Genomic DNA, 19,387 nt, shown 5'->3' on the forward strand with positions numbered 1-19,387 from the left:
GGAGATGTCATAAATTTCAAAAAATGACATAAATTCAAGGTTTGGTGACATAAAGAGAACGTCACAGAAGGTCATAAGTGTTGTAGTGGTTTCGTATACCCTGATTATAGCTATCCCTCGCAAAAGCAGGGAAAGAAAAGAAAAGCTGCTACCTTGGCCATTTCTGTTGTGCCAAAGGGCAAAAAGATCAAGGTTTTAATGCACCGGCCTAGATACATTGAAACGGCCACAGTGCCGAAGCTTGGTGAAGGGACGTCTTCCACTACTGAGGAAGGACAACCTGCTCCTACCCTCCCTAGGGAAGAACTGGCTAAATTGCTGAAGGCTCCGGCAGCCGGGCTAGTCGAAACTCCAAAACATGGTGCCGAAGCCAAAGAGAAAGCGGCCACAGAGCCAAAGCTAGGGGAAATGGTAGGGCTGCCAAAAATCTTGAGCCCACCAGCGGAGCCAGAATTGCCGAAGATATCAAAAGCTCCTGCAATGACCCCAAAGAGGCGGAGGATGGCAAGTGTGTTGGACGCTGTCATGGAGTCGACAAGGGCATTAACTCCTGCCCCTGCAAAGAAGATTGCCGAAGCTGCTACAACTCGCATGGAAACCGAAGCTGGGCCCTCAGTGCCCACTGAGGCAGAGCCTGCTAGAATTGAGCAAAGAACTAAAGGACCTTCAGATGCTGGTTTGGCTCTGGAGAAAAAGGACGCGCCCAAAAAAATTAAATCTCCTACTCCCGAAGCACCCTCCGAAGATCTTGACTTTATTATACGACATGCTTCAGGCAAAAGGTTGTCTGAAGAAGAAATTGCGGAAGCCAAACACTACGCCCGGGAACTGAAGTACCCAAAGGGGGCCTTGGTGTACAATGGCATCGTCGAAGATGATTTTCTATACTGTCTCCCAGACAACAAGGAAATATCTGTTTGCTGGGAGATGGTAAAAAATATGGGATTTCCGAAGCTTGAAGCTGGCCTCTCTGCCATGTCGAAGGATGACCTTGCAGACAGCCTTGCATACAATAGCTTGAAGGTACAGAAGCTATAGACTTGTAGACAGATTATTTCTTGTCTTTTATTCTTGTGCTGATCCTTTGTCTCCCTTCTTTTTGCAGGGCTTAATTCTTAGCAATGCTTTGTGAGCACAGAAGAATGCTAAAGATGAAAGCTGCTAGATAGCCCTTGGCAACCTTCGGTCGGAGGTTATTAGATTGAGGAACGAAGCTGTAGAAAAAGACAAAATTTTGCTTTCCTTAGTGGACAGAGTGAAGAAAGACGAGGCAAAATTTAATGCTCAATCCGAAGCCCGTAAAGCCGAAGTTGAGAACCTTCAGAAAAACTTGCCGAAGCTAACGAAAATTTTGCAGTTGCAAAAGTAAAGCAAGAAATAAGTGAATGGTCGAATGCTAGGCTGGAAAAGAATGTTGAGGAGCTTCGTCAATCCAAGGAGAGATTCTTTGAGAAATCCTTGAACTCCGTAAGAAAACTGAAAACCAGGTTTGCCAAGGTGGGTGTGTATTCTTCAGAAGAAATGTTCATTCGAGGTGACCCCGAGGGAGTCATTGATTGGATAAGTGAAGAAGCCAAAGCCTTTGAAGAGATCGTTAGTGATCGAGGGGATATTTGTGCCTTCGCTGGCGCTCGAGGGGTTGCAGCAATTCTGGAGAAGGCTGGTTGTGACCATGTTAAAGCTGCAGCCTAGACCGAAGCCATCTTCTCTACAGACGACACGAAGGACCCCTCGGCCGAAGCCACTTTGGTGGGCGGGAAATTTTATTATGATGTCTGGATGAACGGCGACCGAGAAATGGCGAACAAAATTATAAAGAAAATGAGAAAGAATCCCATGAAGCCAGAGAAGAAGCTAAGCGAGCCGAAGAAGCTGCCGAGCGCGCAAGGCGTATAGGTATTATTTTTGGATTTTAGCTTCGGTGTTTGTTTTCTGGCTTCGGACTAACGATTTGTTTACTATAGCTGAACTCACACCGCTACCCGAGTCGTACGACCCCTAGGCCGATCCCGTTATGAAAGAGGCGTTGGATGTGATGAGTGTTGCCAATACCATCGTCAACGAAGTCGTCGATAGACTGCTGAATGAGGCCGCCGAGAAAATTCTCAAAGAAGACTAGGCTTTTGTTGTAATGATACAATGTAACATGTGTGTAAGAGACAATTAACAAACATGTAATTTAATGTAATATATTTCTTTGCGATGCATGAAATTTACACACATACCATTTTTGAGCCTTCGGCGAAAAAACACCTTCCCTTCTTTTCATGCTTTGTAAAGAAAGAAGCCTTTTTATGGAAAATCTGTTGTGTGATACTGTTAACAGACTTTCCTAGTAAAATTGTATTTGCCGAAGGTTCGCTTCGTGCCTCAGCACACTTTCATTCATCAAGTTATTGCTGAAGATTTGCTTCGTGCTCAGTCTGTTGTTGATGCGATATGATGTATGATGTAATGCTATGCGGAATGATGCGATGATATGATGCAACATGATGTTTATGCCGAAGACACACGCCCACACTGAAACACTCAAGACTTTGCATCCCCTTAGGGATGTCTTTGGAATCTTTAAGCTCTGCATCCCCTTAGGAACGACTTTGGAGCTTCTTCACCTTATATTTCGGTGGTATTTAAGCTCTGCATCCCCTTAGGAACGACTTTGGAGCTTCTTCACCTTCTATTTCGGTGGTATTTAAGTTCTGCATCCCCTTAGGAACGACTTTGGAGCTTCTTCACCTTATATTTCGGTGGTATTTTGGCTCTGCATTCCCTTAGGAATGACTTTTGAGCTTCGGAACTTACTCTGCGCTCCCTTAGGAACGACTTTTGAGCTTCGGAACTTACTCCTGCGCTCCCTTAGGAACGACTTTTATAGCTTCGGAAGTTACTCTACGCTCCCTTAGGAACGGCTTTTGTAGCTTCGAAGCTTTACTCTGCGCTCCCTTAAAAATGACTTTTATAGCTTCCGAAGTTTGTTAGGAGGAAGCATTTTACTCCATGACATGAGCACAATTATGACATGAAATCAGGATTGTCCTTTGTAACTTGTTTTTCATACAAGAAAAATAAAACGACAGAAAAGATAAAGATACACCAAGGGTAGGATATTCTTTAGTAGATGTGCTTGGATTCAGGCATAGTACTATTGACTGTGCGGGCTTCGGACTCCTCCCAAAAATCGCGCTACTGTTGAGCGTGCTGGTGCCCTTCTGGCTGCTGGCTTCGAGTCAGAGTAGGTGGTAGCGGTGGTGGTGGGGGGAGCTGGGCCCAGGAAGCTTGAGAGTGGCTTGCCAAAGCGACAGAAGTCGTAGGTTGTTGATTACCTACGTACTCTAGGATATAGGGAGAATAGCACGAAGCAGTATGTAGGACCTGCTTCGGCTGATTCCGTCGTGCCTCAGCTTCAGCAATCACTTTTTGTTTCTGAATTGTGCCTTGGCATATTCTTGTGGTGTGGCCTTTATCTTCGCTGCAGAACAAGCAAAACAATCTTCTAGGCTAATCTTCGTATCTTCCTCCAAAGCTTCTATCACCTCTGCCTCTTGGGGCTGGTGGCCTAAAGGAGCTTTGTTGTGGCCCTAAAGACTGGGAGCTATGTTGCTGCCTTTGAGGTTGACTTCCTCTGTCATCACTTGGGTTGGAATTATGGATCGACCTGACATGCCTGGGGTGAATTCTTCCTCCGAAGCCCCTGGCCATCTCAGAAAACTTGTATGCTTCTTCCCTTCTTTGGAGGAAATCGTTGTCGGCCCAGATATACTCATCCATCTTTTGAAGAAGCTTCTCCAAGGTTTGTGGGGGCTTCCTAGCAAAATATTGAGCCGTAGGTCCTGGCCGAAGTCCCTTGATCACGACCTCGATGACAAATTCATTAGGCACTATAGGCGCTTGTGCTCTTAGACGCAGGAACCTTCGGACATATGCCTGAAGGTATTCCTCATGGTCTTGTGTGCACTGAAACAAAGCCTGAGCAGTGACTGGCTTCGTCTGAAAGCCTTGGAAGCTAGTGATTAGCATATCCTTGAGCTACTGCCATGATGTGATTGTCTCTGGCCGGAGAGAAGAGTACCAAGTTTGTGCTACGCTTTTGACTTCCATGACAAAGGATTTCGCCATGACTACAGTATTGCCCCCATATGAAGATATGGTTGCTTCTTAGCTCATCAGGAAATGATTGGGGTCTGAATGCCCATCATACATAGGAAGCTGAGGTGGTTTGTATGATGGGGGCCATGGGGTAGCCTGCAATTCTGCTGCCAAAGGAGAAGCATCATCGAAAGCAAAATTTCCATGATGAAAATCACCATACCATTCATCATCGTTGTAAGAATTCTCTTGACGAAGCTCTCTGTGATGGGGCCTTTGGTCTTGGTCCTCCTCGTTGAGATGGCGCATTTCTTCGGTGGCCTCATCAATCTTTCTCTGGAGATCAGTGAGCCGAAGCATTTTCTCTTTCTTCTTTTGAACCTATTGATGGATAGCTTCAAGGTTCCTTATCTCTTGGTCCATTTGCTCCTCCTAAGGTGTTGGGCTGGTAGCCTTCCTCTTCTCGCTCCTAGCTTCGTGTAGCGTCTCCTAATTAACATCCAGGGGCTGCAGTGCAGCCCCTTGCCCGGCTGTCTTCTTCGGCGGCATGACGAAGGTCGATGCTTGCTGAAGGTGGTCAGATGAGTTCACCAGAGGTGGGCGCCAATGTTGGTCCTTGTTCTCGGATGCTCTGCACCAAGAACAAAGCAACACAGTTGTTAACGAGTAAAGCCCTTCGTCCTTCAAAGCATTATTTCCCTGGGATATAATGTTTTTCAGACAAAGGTCAAGAAGGGCATACCTTCATCATTTAAGTGGGTAAAGATATAAATAAATACATATGAAACATGAGAAGAACATAAATAATCATTTAAAGTCATTAGATTATTTATATCCTTATTCTTATAAACATGAATAAATGTCAACAACATTTATATTACATTCATACCTTCGGCTTGACAGAAGGTAAAAAGTGAAGGTGATGCAGGATTGATTACAATTCAGAGTGAATAGTACGGTGTTACTGTTCATCTATTTATAGGCACAGGACACAGCCTGAACAAAATTACATTCATGTCCTTGACATTTACTGTTGACCATATAGCAAACTGTCGAGGACTAAACAGTCTTTTCACCTTTAGGTTGGTTTCTCCTTTTATCGTTGCCATCACGCTAAGCCGAAGCTCCTTCAGCCACAGCTTCGGAGCTAGCTTATCCTTCGTTCAGACTGCATCTTCATACCACGCACACCTTCATCTCAAAGTCGAAGCCTCCTGTAGTGATCTATGTTATACTGAAAAACGTGTTAGTTAAGTTTTTGAGGACCTTCAGAAGAGGAAGGCCCCCAACACCTCTTGACAGCTAAGGGGAGAACTTCTTCAGGGGGAGCTTTTATCTAGCCAAAGGAAAGCATTTGAAACAGGGGGGGTATTATCAAAATCTCGAAAATGCTTTTTGAAATCATATTCTTATACCAATGGCAACTTACAAAAGAATTTGAAGAGATTTGCAAAAACAAGCAAAGTGGTGCAAATGTGGTCCAAAATGTTAAACTAGAAGAAAGCAATCATATATACTTAGAAATACTTTCAGTTGGTTTAAATTCAAAGTAACTTATGCACATCTGTCAAAATTGCAAACTAGTAACATTTATACACTTTATATTTGCTTTGGTTTGTGTTGGCATCAATCACTAAAAAGGGGGAGATTGAAAGGGAAATAGGCTTATACATTTCCTATAATCAATTTTGGTGGTTGACGTCCATCACAAACCACGTGGACTAACTAGTTTGCTTAGTTGTCACTTATCTCAGGTGCATAAAGTTCAACACAAACCAACAAAGAAAAGAGTTGGGGACTCTACAAAGTTTGGAGCAAAAGACAAGTAGGGGTGCTGCCAGTGGCGCACTGGACACTGTCCGGTGCCCAGGCCAAGGCACCCATGAACTGGCCGCTCTCGGGATTTTCCAGAGTCACTTCGCTATAATTCACTAGACTGTCCGATGTGCACCGGACATGTCCGGTGAGCCAACGGAGCAACAGTCAACTGCGCTCAACGGTCGACTACGATATTAGATGAACAGTGAACAGTGCGCAAGTTAGAAGTCAGAGCAGTGAAGTCAGAACGCACCAGACTATCCGGTGTGCCACCGGACTGTCCGGTGCCGCAAGAGGACAAAGGACTTCAATGGTCAACCGCTCCAAACCCCAACGGTCTGCTGATGTGGCGCGCACCGGACAATGAACAGTGTCATGTTTGGTGCACCACCAGACTGTTCGGTGTGCCCGTCAACAGCAGAGTCAGCCAACAGATGAATTGGTGGGTGGGGGCTATAAATACCCCCGACCACCTCCATTCAAGTCATCCAAGTTTTCTGAACTCCACATTCAATACAAGAGCAAAAGCATTCACTCCAATACACATTCCAAAGATCAAATCCTCTCCAACCTCAAAATCAACTCAATTGCTTAGTGATTTGAGAGAGGGTGTTTTGTGTTCTTTTATTGCTTGGATTGCTCTCTTCTTCTCACTCTAAACTTCTTAAGTGCTTTGTAAAGCTAGCCAAGAGACAACTAAGTGTGTGGTGATCCTTGCAAGGTCTTAGTGACCTAGGTGATTAAGGAGAAGCACTCGACCTGTCTGTGTGACCGATTGAGAGAGGGAAAGTGTGGCAGAACCTCCCAAGGTATTAGGCCCACTTACAGATGTCCTTGTCCTAGGGACCTCGGACAACCATGTAGATGCAAATAATCACTCGACAAGTTCAGTCATCTGTATCATCATCATATCGCCCAAGAGCGCTTCACCCATCACGCAGACATTACACACGTAATCAGAGAAAAGAATAAGCGGAAGCGGATTACAATAACTTAATTTACATTCATAAAATATAAGGAGAGTATTTATTACAATACCAGGTGTTATGAGTGCATAACTTATTATTACAAAACAGGGAGGTAGAACATCCTCCCACACAAAAGCTTAGTGTTTTAAACTAGGTGGTAACACATCCTCCCCAAACAGATTACTGAACTACCTCCTTCTTTGGCACCACCTTCGAGCGGAAACAAAAAAAACTCCGTTGTTTCATCACCTACAACAACATGGGTTCAAAAACCCTAAGTACGGAGTGTACTTTCGCAAGTCTTACCCGACAAAGGAAAAGACTCTCAAGGATATGCTGGCTTGTGGGATTCAAGGTAAAGCTGATCAAGAATCAAAAACTCTGTTTGCATAAATGCTTACTAATAGTGGATCCTTAAAAATCCAGTTTTATTATCAGGTTATGTCATTACCTGCATCTAGATTTCTTTCTTTCCTAGTTCAAGCACTTGACCTACACTAGCCATCTTTTATCACCCTTTGAGTTCACTGGAATGCTACGTGTAAGTCAGTGACCAAGTCTTCATATCCGAGAAGTAACGGCGATCCGAATCAATTAATACTCAGCTGAGGATCTCCATCCACACGTATGTAGCACTTAACCCTTGCATATGTCAACTCGCCACTGGGTTTCTCAAGACCAGAACGAGTTCACGCCAACCGAGAGCACAGATACACCACTGTCCAACCTCTTGCCACGGAGGGTACATGCTACTCTCGCCATCTCTCCACTCCCATTGCATGGTGGCCTTTCTAGTATTGGTCCGACCAAGGCAAAGCTTACCCATGACGAGGCATGTGGCCAGTTAAAGGGTCCTCCGTCAGCAGGCCCACATCGACACGGTCCTTAAGCGACTCAGTCGGAGACACTACACTGAGACTCTCTTCTCGTGCAAGTCACCTGCCTGGTCTCTTCTTTATTATTTACAACCCAAAGTTAGGTACCTGGCAGAGGTACATCCTTTCAGATGTTGAACCCATCATGGCCATGATGGATTCACCATCAAGTCTTTTCTTTGAAAACTTCCCATCTCACATGAAGCATCATTTTTGTTTAAAACAAAACATTTTGTTTTCTAAGGCAAGACTAAGCATTAGAAAACTTTTAAGTAAAACAGGTATCAAGGAATGGTAATCAGTTCCAAGGAAGGAAATGCATCAATTTTTTATCACTCAACTCCTATCACATAATGCATCATTTCAAGTGATAAAGAGTTTAAAACAACAAGGAAAGGGGTAAACGCACCGATCTTGCCTTGTGTTGTAGGAAGCTCAGGGTCTGTCCCACAGATATCAAAGTAGAAGTTGTTCTCAACGGGTGGAATTTCAGCTTGCGGGGCAACTTCCTCTTCGACTACCACTTCTTCTTTGTTTTATATACATAACAATACATATACATGAATGCTTATGTGATGCTATGAATATGCAGTTATAATAGAAGCACACTAAGTTGTATCTTGAATACAACTTTCCTTCACGGTGCCCACTAGTCACTAAAGTTTTCTAAGTTAGTATTCTATTAGGGTTAGGCAATTTTACCCTATGGAGCTAGTGTATGGGGTTTGGGACCAAACAATGTCCAAAGCATGTCAAAAACTTTACCCAAGGGCTTTAATCACTAAACTAAGCTTACCTAAAAAGTTTTATGATTTTTTGAGCTACCAGAATAATTCTAAAACTCTAAAAGGCTAGGTTTAGGCATCTTTAAATGCTAAATAAATCCAGGTTTGGACTAAAAATCTTGGAACTATTTTTATTAACTAGGTCAGTACCCGTGCGTTGCAACGGGGACATATAATATCTCGATAACTTATATATGCACACATGTGTTATATAGTTATGAGATAGGGGATAACATATATGCGAGCTGTCCGGGATGATATCGAAGAGAAACTTGGACCTGTGACGCAGGGACACTCACCTTGTCAATTGAAGATGAGTCAAAAACATAAACATCTCTAGTTTTTTAGTTTTTTGAGGCAGAAATTAGTCAAATATAATGGATCGAAGGGGACGTGGTGTCGGCCCAACATCGAGGGTGGTTCGGGATGGGCACGCTAGAGGTGGCGTGGTGGCCGGCCGGAATTGAGCCCTCGGAGGGTTCTCCTCCGAGCAAGTCCTGCCTAGGATGGCCATTCTTCCGGCCACCGCCCCTTTGTTTGGCGACGAATCTGGTTGGTTCATCGATATGTTTTTGCAATTATATTACTACAATTTAAGTTTAATTTATGATCTTTATGACCTCATCTATTTGCTTATTTAGACAATGTTGGAGAATCAGGTGTTATATGAGGAAGGGGGGACTGTCTAGCCAAATTAATCTTTCATATGTTACAACAGCAGTAAAAAATCAGTAGTAAAATAGTTTTTTTGTCACTAATAAGTTCTAAGATTGAACATCATTTGCCTTCTCATTCGCCCATTACCTATGCTTATATTGGAAGCTTCATTTTTAATAGTTGCTCTCCGCAAACATATCTAACCATATTTTCTTACTGCTGCTGCTTCTCTTGTTATTATCAATCAGAGCTCCTGGAGGTCATGTGAAAACAAAAGGCACAATTTACCTGTCCAATATAAGGATGGTGTTTGTTGCCAGCAAGCCTGTTGGCAACTTCTTTGCTTTTGATATGCCACTGGTAAGTAATGCCGTTCTGAAAGTTGGTTCTTTATTTCTGCTCTCAGTCTTATATAATTTGAACAAAATGCAAGGGCAAAAGCACAGAACAAAAAAGGATAGGAAAAAAGTGCAATGGCACCAACACCGTTGACAGACCCATGATACGATAATCACTAATAATCAGCATAAAATTTCTACTCATGTTTTTGTTAGCTTGTGATTTTGCACATGTGGAGGTTCACCCTTGTCTAGTATGTAATGCTGTTATAGGAAAAGGTCCCCAGCATATGCTAATTCCACCATATTATCTTTGTGTCGTGATGACTTGTATTATTGACCCATTTCTTAAGCTTTACTGCAATTTTCTTAAAAAAATTGTTTGATCTATGTTATTACAAAGAAAAATAGTCTCTCCGATCCTGTCCAAAGTGCCTGGAGGCAAAGCACAACCTACAAGACAAATGCTTATGTGTGCTCAATCAGAATTTAGGTGAACGTAGTATATTGCTAGCCAAGCGAACTGAAGAAATGGAATGAACTAAAAGAGTAAAAACTAAAAAGAAAGGCAGTCTAGTTAGCTATAAAGGGCTTTCGTTAAAAAGAGGTGTCTGCTAATATCACATATTATATTGCTATGCATGGTTAATGTCATTACTGAGATCCAAAAGGCATTCGAGAATATTGTAGCAATCAAGCATTCATCAAGGTGGTGCTCAAGCAATATGATGTTTCTTGAATGATTGATGTGTTCTATTAGCAAAAATTGTTTATATATCAGTGCAATGTGGGATTTCAGCACATGCTTTTCTAAATGAAATTGCAACCGGTATGACACTTCCTTATTTAGAAGCCCTTGTTGCTTCCTTAGCTTGCAACCTGCCTTTTGTTGAGCTTGTGGGCTGCTACAGTGTCACTGCCCTTTAGGCTCTAGGTGAGTATCGAGTAGCGGAATATTTTGTCTACCGATATAGTGTGTCTAATTTATATGGTGATTGTTGGTGGTTGTAGCGTCTACCGTGTGTCACGTTTGCCAACACATTTTGTTAGGTGCTTAGGTGCGGGGTTCTCTCTTTAAAAAAAATCCCTAGGTGCTTTTGCCTGATTCAAGGTTACATTACATGTTGGGGGTTCTAAGAAATGGTTTCTTCACAATATCAGTCTAATTGCTCTTTCTTGCTTACCTCTGCAGTTGTTTGTGCATGGTGAGAAGTTCAATCAGCCCATATTTCACTGCAACAACATCTCTGGATTCGTTGAACCAGTGAGTATGACAGAATGCTTGGTAGAGAATACATATATGACATGGTTGGTCACTAACATCGAATGTTCCAATGCAGGTCGTTCCAGACAATCAGAACAGGGCCCTGTACTCAACTCACACCTTCAAGATCTTGTTCAAGGAAGGCGGCTGTGGTACTTTCGTTCCTCTCTTCCTTAACCTGACTGCATCTGTGCGGCGCTACAATGAGTTTGAAGCCCAGTCTGCTGCTAACATGGCACCGCGTGTGGATCCTCTGCAAGCCGCGCAGACTCCTGTCGATGATATGATGCGTCATGCGTATGTGCTCACAGTCTAGCAACTTCTTCTCCTGGCTATTGGTTTATCTGCTGTGGACTCATGTTAGTGGATATATATGCGCAGGTATGTTGACCCAAATGACCCTACCAAGATTTACCTTCAGCAACCTGCCCCAGAATCGCAGCTGAGGAGGAGAAACTACCACGGCCCAGCTGATGCGAATTAGCGCTTGCTGGATTGGCAAAACTCATGGCCAATGAACTGTTGTATCTGTTTGAACATTTTATCACAACTGGCTTCAATATCCGGGAGACCCGTATACTGCGAGTCTGTGGCCGTTACATCGTACATAATGTTGTGAATTCGCTCAATAATGATGTACATAAGCAGTGGTGTGTTCAAATAATATTGTAGTGTTAAGTAACTGCTCCGTGACAGGTAAATATTTTTATATGATTCTTTTGGAACAAAAAATCCGTGTTCCAAATAAAAATAAAAATGATTCAATTCAAATCATTTGAACTATATACGATTTCTATGTCTGCAGCAATCACGAAACACCAGCAAATCATCAACACGGAGCAGTTACTTAACACTACAATATTATTTGAACACACGGAGCATGAACCGTTGTTTTTTCAGCAAGTAAACAAGGTTTACATAGACCACAACAGCAAGAGGAGATAATAACAGACCATGGCCTGCCCATGAGTCATTTAGATCCAGTATCTCACAAGCCTGTGGTACCCCTTCTGTCTTCGACAGAAACAGTTCAAGGAAATCTTCAGCATGGCATTTATAATGTCCACCCCTCACATGAAGTCTTCTTCAAGTTCCTGCAGGGTCTTGCTGCCAGAAGCGATTTGTTTGTTGGAAGTCATCTTCTCTTGGACCATTAGACCCTTGTAGCTCCTGATATCAGCCTGCTTCTCTTTGTCAAGCCTCTCCATCTCTTCCCTACGTTTCTGAAACAGAAGAAAAACAGAATCCAGTGATCTGTTATGTCAATATTCTAACTATCAAAAGTTCAGCAGTTCAGTTATTTTATCAGGTAGTACCAACATCCTATTTATAATTTGATATGCCCTAGAAAATTTATTACAATAGAATCAACTACATAAATATTTGGTTCCTACAAGATCCGTTACAACCAGTTTGCTGCCCATAAATATAATTTGATATGCTCTAGAAATACAAACAAGTTAGATCTTTGATTTCTACATAACCAGCACATGGCAACACAAGAAAACACGGCTGGTATAGCATTAGAAATATCTTTACCTTGTCTCTAAGCTGTGCCTTTCTTTCTGCCTTTTCAGCAGCACTAATAGCCTCTCTTTCAGCTGGCAGGAAACGATGTGATGATTATTGACTCAAATAACAGGACTGAAGTGCACATGCGACAAGCCAACGCGTCAAATTTATCATTCAGTTGAAAACGATAATCCATCAACCATGCCTTTTATTCATAGACCAAACAGATACCAACATATACGCAAACATTTTCACGATTCTCAAAAATCTTGTTATCATGATAACATCCTTTTGCGCATCTAGATTCTGCAAAATCGTAATGATCTAAGGCCCTATTTGGGGAGCTTCTGGCAGCTTTCGCTTCTACAGAAAGCTCAAAAAGCTAGAGGCTCCCCCAAACAGGGCAGCAGCTTCTTCAAGCTGATAAAAGCAGCACTTTGTTGTACTAAAAGCAGAGAAGCTTTCAAGGAGCAGCTTCCCAAGCTTTTCCCGAAAGCTTCTTCAGGAGGTGCTTTTGGAAAAGCTACAGCTCCACCAAACAAAGCCTAGACATTACATCCTCACTTTCTTTGTGAGATAAAAACTCACATTATGAATCCCAAAAATAAAAAGAAAAATACTTAACCATGTTCATTATAGAATGCTGAGTTGCTGACATAAAAATGACGACAGAAATGCTTTCAAATAAATGTGACATACCCTTTAAATCAGGTTTCCGTTCCACCTTTGTCTTATTCAAGCGGTTCACAATCTCATTGATCCTCTTTTCCACTTTAATAGTGCGAACCTTCAAAAAAGAAAAGGATGAGTTACAGATATTATAGTCGAAGCTATTATTCATCAGTTTTAGTACATGTAATGATAAGCATGTGCAATAAAAAATAACGAAAATTAAATGGGTTGGTGGGAGATAAATCCTAGTACCTATATAATTGTACCATGAGTCATGTATGCATAACTTTCAGAGTGCAATAATGAAAGCACATCTTTCAGCATTCCCAGCTGATCTTGGTATGGACATTGTAATCTGCACTACTGAGAGGAAAAGGAGCACCAATTAGACTCTGCACCTGGAGCTCTACAAGAAAAGGCTAAATAACATGTAAAACTGTGACAAATATGCATCTCCCTCGTTAACATGAACTGAGTTCGCGTATTTGTATTTCGATCATTGTCTGTACCTGTTGTGACACACTTTCGTTGACCACCAAAAATACCCCTCATCATCTCATTTCCTACCACCGTATCAGCACTGTATATAGAGAGAGCAGCAGGCATGAGATCTCAGATTCTTGTTTTGTTTTTAAAAAACTCATTCTTGTGTAAGATGTAGCAAAATGTACCTTCATTTTGTAGCCTGTAAGAATACTGGATTCTTGCACACTCATAGCTAGGACCTAGAGAAGTTTATAACAGTCCACATTAAGTGTTGAAACCTTCCTATTTTTTACTTTCATAAATATTTTTTTTGTGAAGCACATAATGCTCTTTATATATATTATCTGTAACAGCCTCACCTTCATATGGATATCAATATCATAGTCTGGTTTGAAGTTTGTTGCCTTCTCCCTTCTCGACAGCATTTCTAGAACAAGGGAAACAACTGATGTTAGTGCTCATCCCAGAGATGGCACAACCCGTCCAATGGTCTGAATGAAATAAAAAGCTAGTCCTAGAGATGGCACAACAGCTGTTAGTGCTTTTTGCAAAGCTTACACTGAATTATGTAAACAATGGTTCAAGTGGTATCACCAATCTTGAAAGCACCCGCTTGAATTCCTCCAATTGTTGCAGGTCCGATGATAACCTACAAACAGTATTTAAACTATTTACTAAAAATAAGGGACAATATGCAGATGACATGGAGTGTGCCAATAACATTGTCTTCGATGAACCAAAAGTTTTTTATAAACTTGTATACATGGATATAATCCTATATATGGAAATGTATTGTTCGGATGACAACTTGTAAATGAACCATCTATTTTTTTCTTAAAACAGTTGGTTAAGTAGTCCTTACCTTGTTATTAGCAGACACATAACAAATTAGCTACTCGACATCTGATTCAGAAACACACTAACGATAATGGCCACAACCCTTATTGTTGGCCACATCAAAGCTGACATTGAAGACATAGCAACACTGCAAAAGCCTCCAATATAGTTAACTTCTAGTTATCCAAGATCATGTGCTCTTTCACAAAAGCAAAATGGAAATAATGGCTAACCTTCGGAAGGATGCAAAGTTGATAAATACATCAGCTGTTGGGTGTGCACTATAGACAACTTTAATACTACAAAAGATACATAAGTAAATATACCATGTTGTGCTAGCAATCAAATAGCATGGTCAACACCAAAGCCAGAACAATTTTTTTGGCTAATCAAATGCTAGATACGAGGACCTACAGAACTTACGTGGGATGAACTGGAATAGCAATTTCACTTGTCCAAAGAAAAGTTTCTAAAAATCATAAGAACCAGGATTGTTATTCAAGCACAGGAGGTGTTTCTCTCCCTATAAAGAAGCATAGAGTCGATAAAGAATAAGTAAGTCAGGAATGCCACTCAACCATGTTAACAAAGAATGAAGAGTCGATGTGTACCACAAAGGAAGTCTAAATCAAGCATCTGTTGGATGGGAAGTTGCTTGTAATTGTAGAATAATGCTTGGGTAGTTTTAGAGAAAAGTTGGCCAGTCGCCATGATTCATTGCACCTGTAAAAGAAATGAATTATATAATACACTAAACAAAAAAGTTAGTGGGCAGAGATAATACAATACAAAATCCTAATTAATATTACTTCCAACAGTCCATGAACATAACTCTAGTGAGCTACCAAAATCAAACTAATAGTGGACAATCATGCATCCATCCCATTGCAATGAACAATTATAAGGTACAAACTATAATTAATTGCATCAAGTTTGGTAACTTGGTGTGATGACTTTCTCCTCAAAACATTGGTAGAGCATTTAGATTCAGTGAGTAATTCCAGACTTTACATGAAAGTTTGCTGATTTCTTTAGTTTGTACCTTATAATTAGTACCTTTTGACGAAATAAATACTCAAATTAGATGGAAATCATGGTGACTGACCTGAGAAGCTCAGCTTGGATGAGATCCGACAATTTTTTTATAAATATATAGTAATAACGGGATGTAGTTTAATGGAGTTATGTACTACTGACATGCTTTCTCCCATTACTTGTTGGATTTTGATGTTTCTTTAGGGAGTGTCTGATTGACTTCTACAGTTCTGGGAAGAGAAAGCCTGACCAAGTAAACATCTTCATGCCGCTAGAGCTTTAGTCCCCGCCGCTCCAGTACCTAGCTCGCCGCCATCTCCTGATACATTACAGTATGTTCTAGGACCCCACCCCATGTACCTCCTCTCCATTAATCGTGTAATCAGGGTGATCTGTATGTGCATGTTTCATTCGAGTTACCAAAAAGTTAGGTATTAGTCTTCCAAAACTTGCAAAGTTTGAATTGTCTTGCTGAATCTAAAGCACATAAGGAGCAGCAAAAAGCTAAAATGATTTCCCTGGATAAGCTTCTTAGTTATGTTTAGGAAATGGAAACTAAAACATATAGATTCATCAATTTAGCTTCCATGGACAGCGCGGACGCGGATGGGACGCGGATCGAGAGGGATTGCGGCGACACGAGTGGGATTCGCCCCTTCCATGGACAGCGCGGACGCGGATCGAGGGGCGGTGCCGGTGATCTGAGTGAAGGGCGGAGGAGAGCATGCGGCGAAACGAGAGGGATTCACCCCTTCCATAGACAGTCGGACGCGGATTGCGGCAATCCGGGCGGGAGAGAGCAGGGATTGCAGCGAGATTGGAGGGTGGGGCAAACCTCACGATGACGACGACAGTCACCGGCCCCGGGAGTGAATGAGGAGGTGGGTGAGTGCCCGTATGGGCGCGTACCTGGCGACGTCTCCATTGGGACGCGAACGGCGTTGTAGCCGCGAAACCGGGACGCGGCAAGGCGGCGGCGGATCCCAGGAGCAGCGTGGCCGCGGCCATGGCGCAGGAGCCCGGCAGCACTCCCGCACAGAGCCAGCGCGGGATCCGCGGGCGGGGGCGAGATCCGGGGCGGGGGCAGGGGCGGCGGGGGATGGTGCATGTGCGGTCGTGGGGGGAGGGGCACGGCGGGGGCTGCGGGCTGCTTCCATGCGCGCGCGTGGGAGGGTGAGGGGTCAGGCGGGGGCATGAAGGGTGTGGACGCTGACGCTACTATCTTAATAGAGTAGTATAGATTTAGCACTATTCTACACTTAATGGACCCTGCAATTAACATCACTACACATATAAAGATAGTCATAATATTAAGGAAAGCTTGGTGATGCTTCTATAGAAAAAGTAAATAAACCCATTACGAAGTCTTGGTGATGCTCACAGCTTGGTGATGCTCACGGCTTAGTGATGCTCACTTTATATTTATTCATCCAGCTGACTTCTAGAAGTTCCAAAGAAGTCATTACAAAACACATAGTTTAAGGACCAGAAGCCTGAGATTGCTCACCATTTTAATTAGTTGTTGCCTTCGCTTCCTGATTGATGATTCCCTGCTATCAAGGTATAGTAACCATCATGTGCGACTATAAACTGCACCCAACAGAACTGGTTCTCCAAGTGCCTGAAGAAACAAGTGGATCATCAATTAACCCGTCATCGTTATTTTTGTAGGTGTGTCAACACTTATCCCAAAATATCAGATGCGCTGTGCACTAAGCATTACTATAAAGTGGACAATACTTTGCTAATGAACATCTTCCCTTTCCTGGTTCTCTTCTCCCTCTCCGATTTACCTTTTTCAAACATGTGCTCCTACATGTTAGGCAAAATGAAAAAAACTCATTGCTTTGTTTTGAAACGAAACTAAAAGCAAAAAACACCTAGCCTTTATATTGTATATTATTAGGCCGCAACATATAATCTCTTAAAGGTGACATCAATATTCATTCAAAATAATGCTTAACTTGGCTTCAAAAAATAGGAACAAAGAGCAGCTATCATATTTTTCATGCATCAAAAGCAGATTTATGAAAAATAAAAGGATATTATATGAATATAAACTTATCGTTGTACACACCTGATTCTTCATTAGTAATCCCCAGTCGCTCAGGTGGAGGCGCTTGATCTGTGCCTATTCCAAGATGAGGTATAGCTAGCAGATATGCAACATCACATTCACATCTTCTCGTTGTAGGTTTCCAACTCTCGTATGTACTCAGGAATCAGAATCCACATCAAAAAGGTATTATTCTCTCATACATGAACATATGATGATGATGTGCACCATAAAGTATAGATGACGAGAGAGATGAGTAAGTATCAAGTAGAGAAGCATCAGAACACAAGATCAAAGAGTCTTGCCACGTCCGCACCCTTCACAACAAGACGAATATTAACTACAAAAACAATCTTGCTCGACGTATGGAGGAAAAGAAAAAGGAAAAAAAGGAGAAGATTACATGTGATCCTGGAGATATATACGAACAGGCATTTGGACTAATTCAGAACTCAAGTATTGCTCTCTAGCAGAATCAACAATAGCTTTTTACGCAGCCATGGTTTGAAACCGCCTGAAGATTTGGCTATCACCACACCAATCTTGTGGGCTGTTTCCTAGAAGCCAGTAGCAAAAAATGTGTCAGTAACAAATCGTAGCCTATCTACAAGAGCAGATCTCATCGTGTTATTTTAAATCCAAGCATAACCAAACTTTAACCAACGTAATAGGTACCAGTTTGGGGATAAATATCGACCTAGTCATGTGAAGATTACACAACTTCAAATTGTTTTGTGTTTTCGACATGCAAAATCATCATAAGAAAACATGGCGTATGGCTCACTGAGATTACCCTAAAACCTCACTGATTCTTAAGAAAAGGAAGATTTCAACCTGGGACTTGACTGTATTGATTATGTTGGCCATGTCTGGTTTTTCTACTAATGAAAGAGTGAATTTTATTATTTCTGAATATACCAAAGGCTGCATTGTCTGTTCACTTTTTCTACCATGGTAGCCTGCTTTGCTTTTCACTGCAACCAGGGCTCATCCCATGTTCCCTCCTCATGTTTTCCCCTGTTCATTTTGTTTGCACATAACCTTTCCCCTTCATTTTAGTGGTTGGTCCAGCACCATACTCGCATGACAGTCAGGGGAATATGCAAATGCAATTGTTTTTAACGCTTGCTATCAATCCTAGTTTTCTATGTTTGAAAAATAAACATGTGGGTTATGGCTGCAAGATCCTTATATGAGACAATAAATTCAGTATGGTACAATGTGCCTCCATAAGCATGTTAAGGTTTCTCTGTTATTTGGTATATATATGGCTTCATCATTTTTTTCATTTTTCCCATAGTTATTATATAGGTATTTCAGCAAAAAAACTTCTAAATTTGGCTTCATATTATAATATGGGTACTTGTACATCTATCACTACAGATGAAAAGAAATGATTAGTAATTTTCTGGATAACTTGATGCTTTATTATTGTTTCACTGAAATAAAAAAGCCACAAGCCAATTGCAACAAAATGGAATGAAGTGCTATTATTGATGAACATAATATTGTTGAAATACCTATAAAATGATTGTGGGAAAAATGAAAACAAAAATGATGAAGCCATATATATGCCAAACAAACTCTTTCACAAAACTAATCAAGCTACTAAAGGCTACCAGTAGCCTATCAATCAATACAATAAACAATATCAAATCAGCTACCGGCATGTATTCAAAAATGATAGGAGAAAAGGAGGCTGTACCTGTTGAGTAATCGACACTCCACCATAAGCGACAACTACCCTAACACCAGTCTGATACGACAATTTCCTCGTCTCTTCATGAATTTGTAGCGTAAAAAAGAACAGAGTAATATTACCAACCAACCACCACATGCATGGAACTTCCAAAGCATCCTTAGAAAAAAGCAAGAGATGTAGAAACAAGCAATCAAGCGAGAGAATGACCTGCATGGAGAGCTCTCTCGTGGGAAGAGTATGAGGGCAGATGGGTATGCGGTCCTCATCCTCATGCTCCCGCCTCGCTATGGCATTCT

At 41.8% G+C, this 19,387-nt stretch overlaps 3 pseudogenes across 3 annotated transcripts; 1 reads left to right on the plus strand and 2 right to left on the minus strand.

The window, feature by feature from the left end:
* The first annotated feature begins 9,437 nt into the window (after positions 1-9,437).
* Positions 9,438-11,473, plus strand: LOC100282525 (arabinogalactan protein; annotated as a pseudogene). The gene is made up of 4 exons (NR_174091.1): positions 9,438-9,549; positions 10,720-10,791; positions 10,868-11,088; positions 11,173-11,473. The product of NR_174091.1 is annotated as an arabinogalactan protein (transcript).
* A 199-nt stretch (positions 11,474-11,672) lies between these two features.
* LOC103640253 (DUF1682 superfamily pseudogene) lies at positions 11,673-13,159 on the minus strand (annotated as a pseudogene). Its single transcript, NR_163492.1, has 3 exons — positions 13,003-13,159; positions 12,331-12,392; positions 11,673-12,014 (listed from the first exon to the last, which is right to left on the minus strand). The product of NR_163492.1 is annotated as a DUF1682 superfamily pseudogene (transcript).
* A 68-nt stretch (positions 13,160-13,227) lies between these two features.
* LOC109942385 (ATP-citrate synthase beta chain protein pseudogene) lies at positions 13,228-15,932 on the minus strand (annotated as a pseudogene). Its single transcript, NR_161212.1, has 10 exons — positions 15,584-15,932; positions 14,910-15,021; positions 14,722-14,821; positions 14,532-14,597; positions 14,324-14,446; positions 14,020-14,110; positions 13,821-13,888; positions 13,647-13,700; positions 13,485-13,555; positions 13,228-13,335 (listed from the first exon to the last, which is right to left on the minus strand). The product of NR_161212.1 is annotated as an ATP-citrate synthase beta chain protein pseudogene (transcript).
* Positions 15,933-19,387: the final 3,455 nt, after the last annotated feature.

This window comes from Zea mays, chromosome 9, assembly GCF_902167145.1.
Source record: "Zea mays cultivar B73 chromosome 9, Zm-B73-REFERENCE-NAM-5.0, whole genome shotgun sequence".
Taxonomy (NCBI): domain Eukaryota; kingdom Viridiplantae; phylum Streptophyta; class Magnoliopsida; order Poales; family Poaceae; genus Zea; species Zea mays.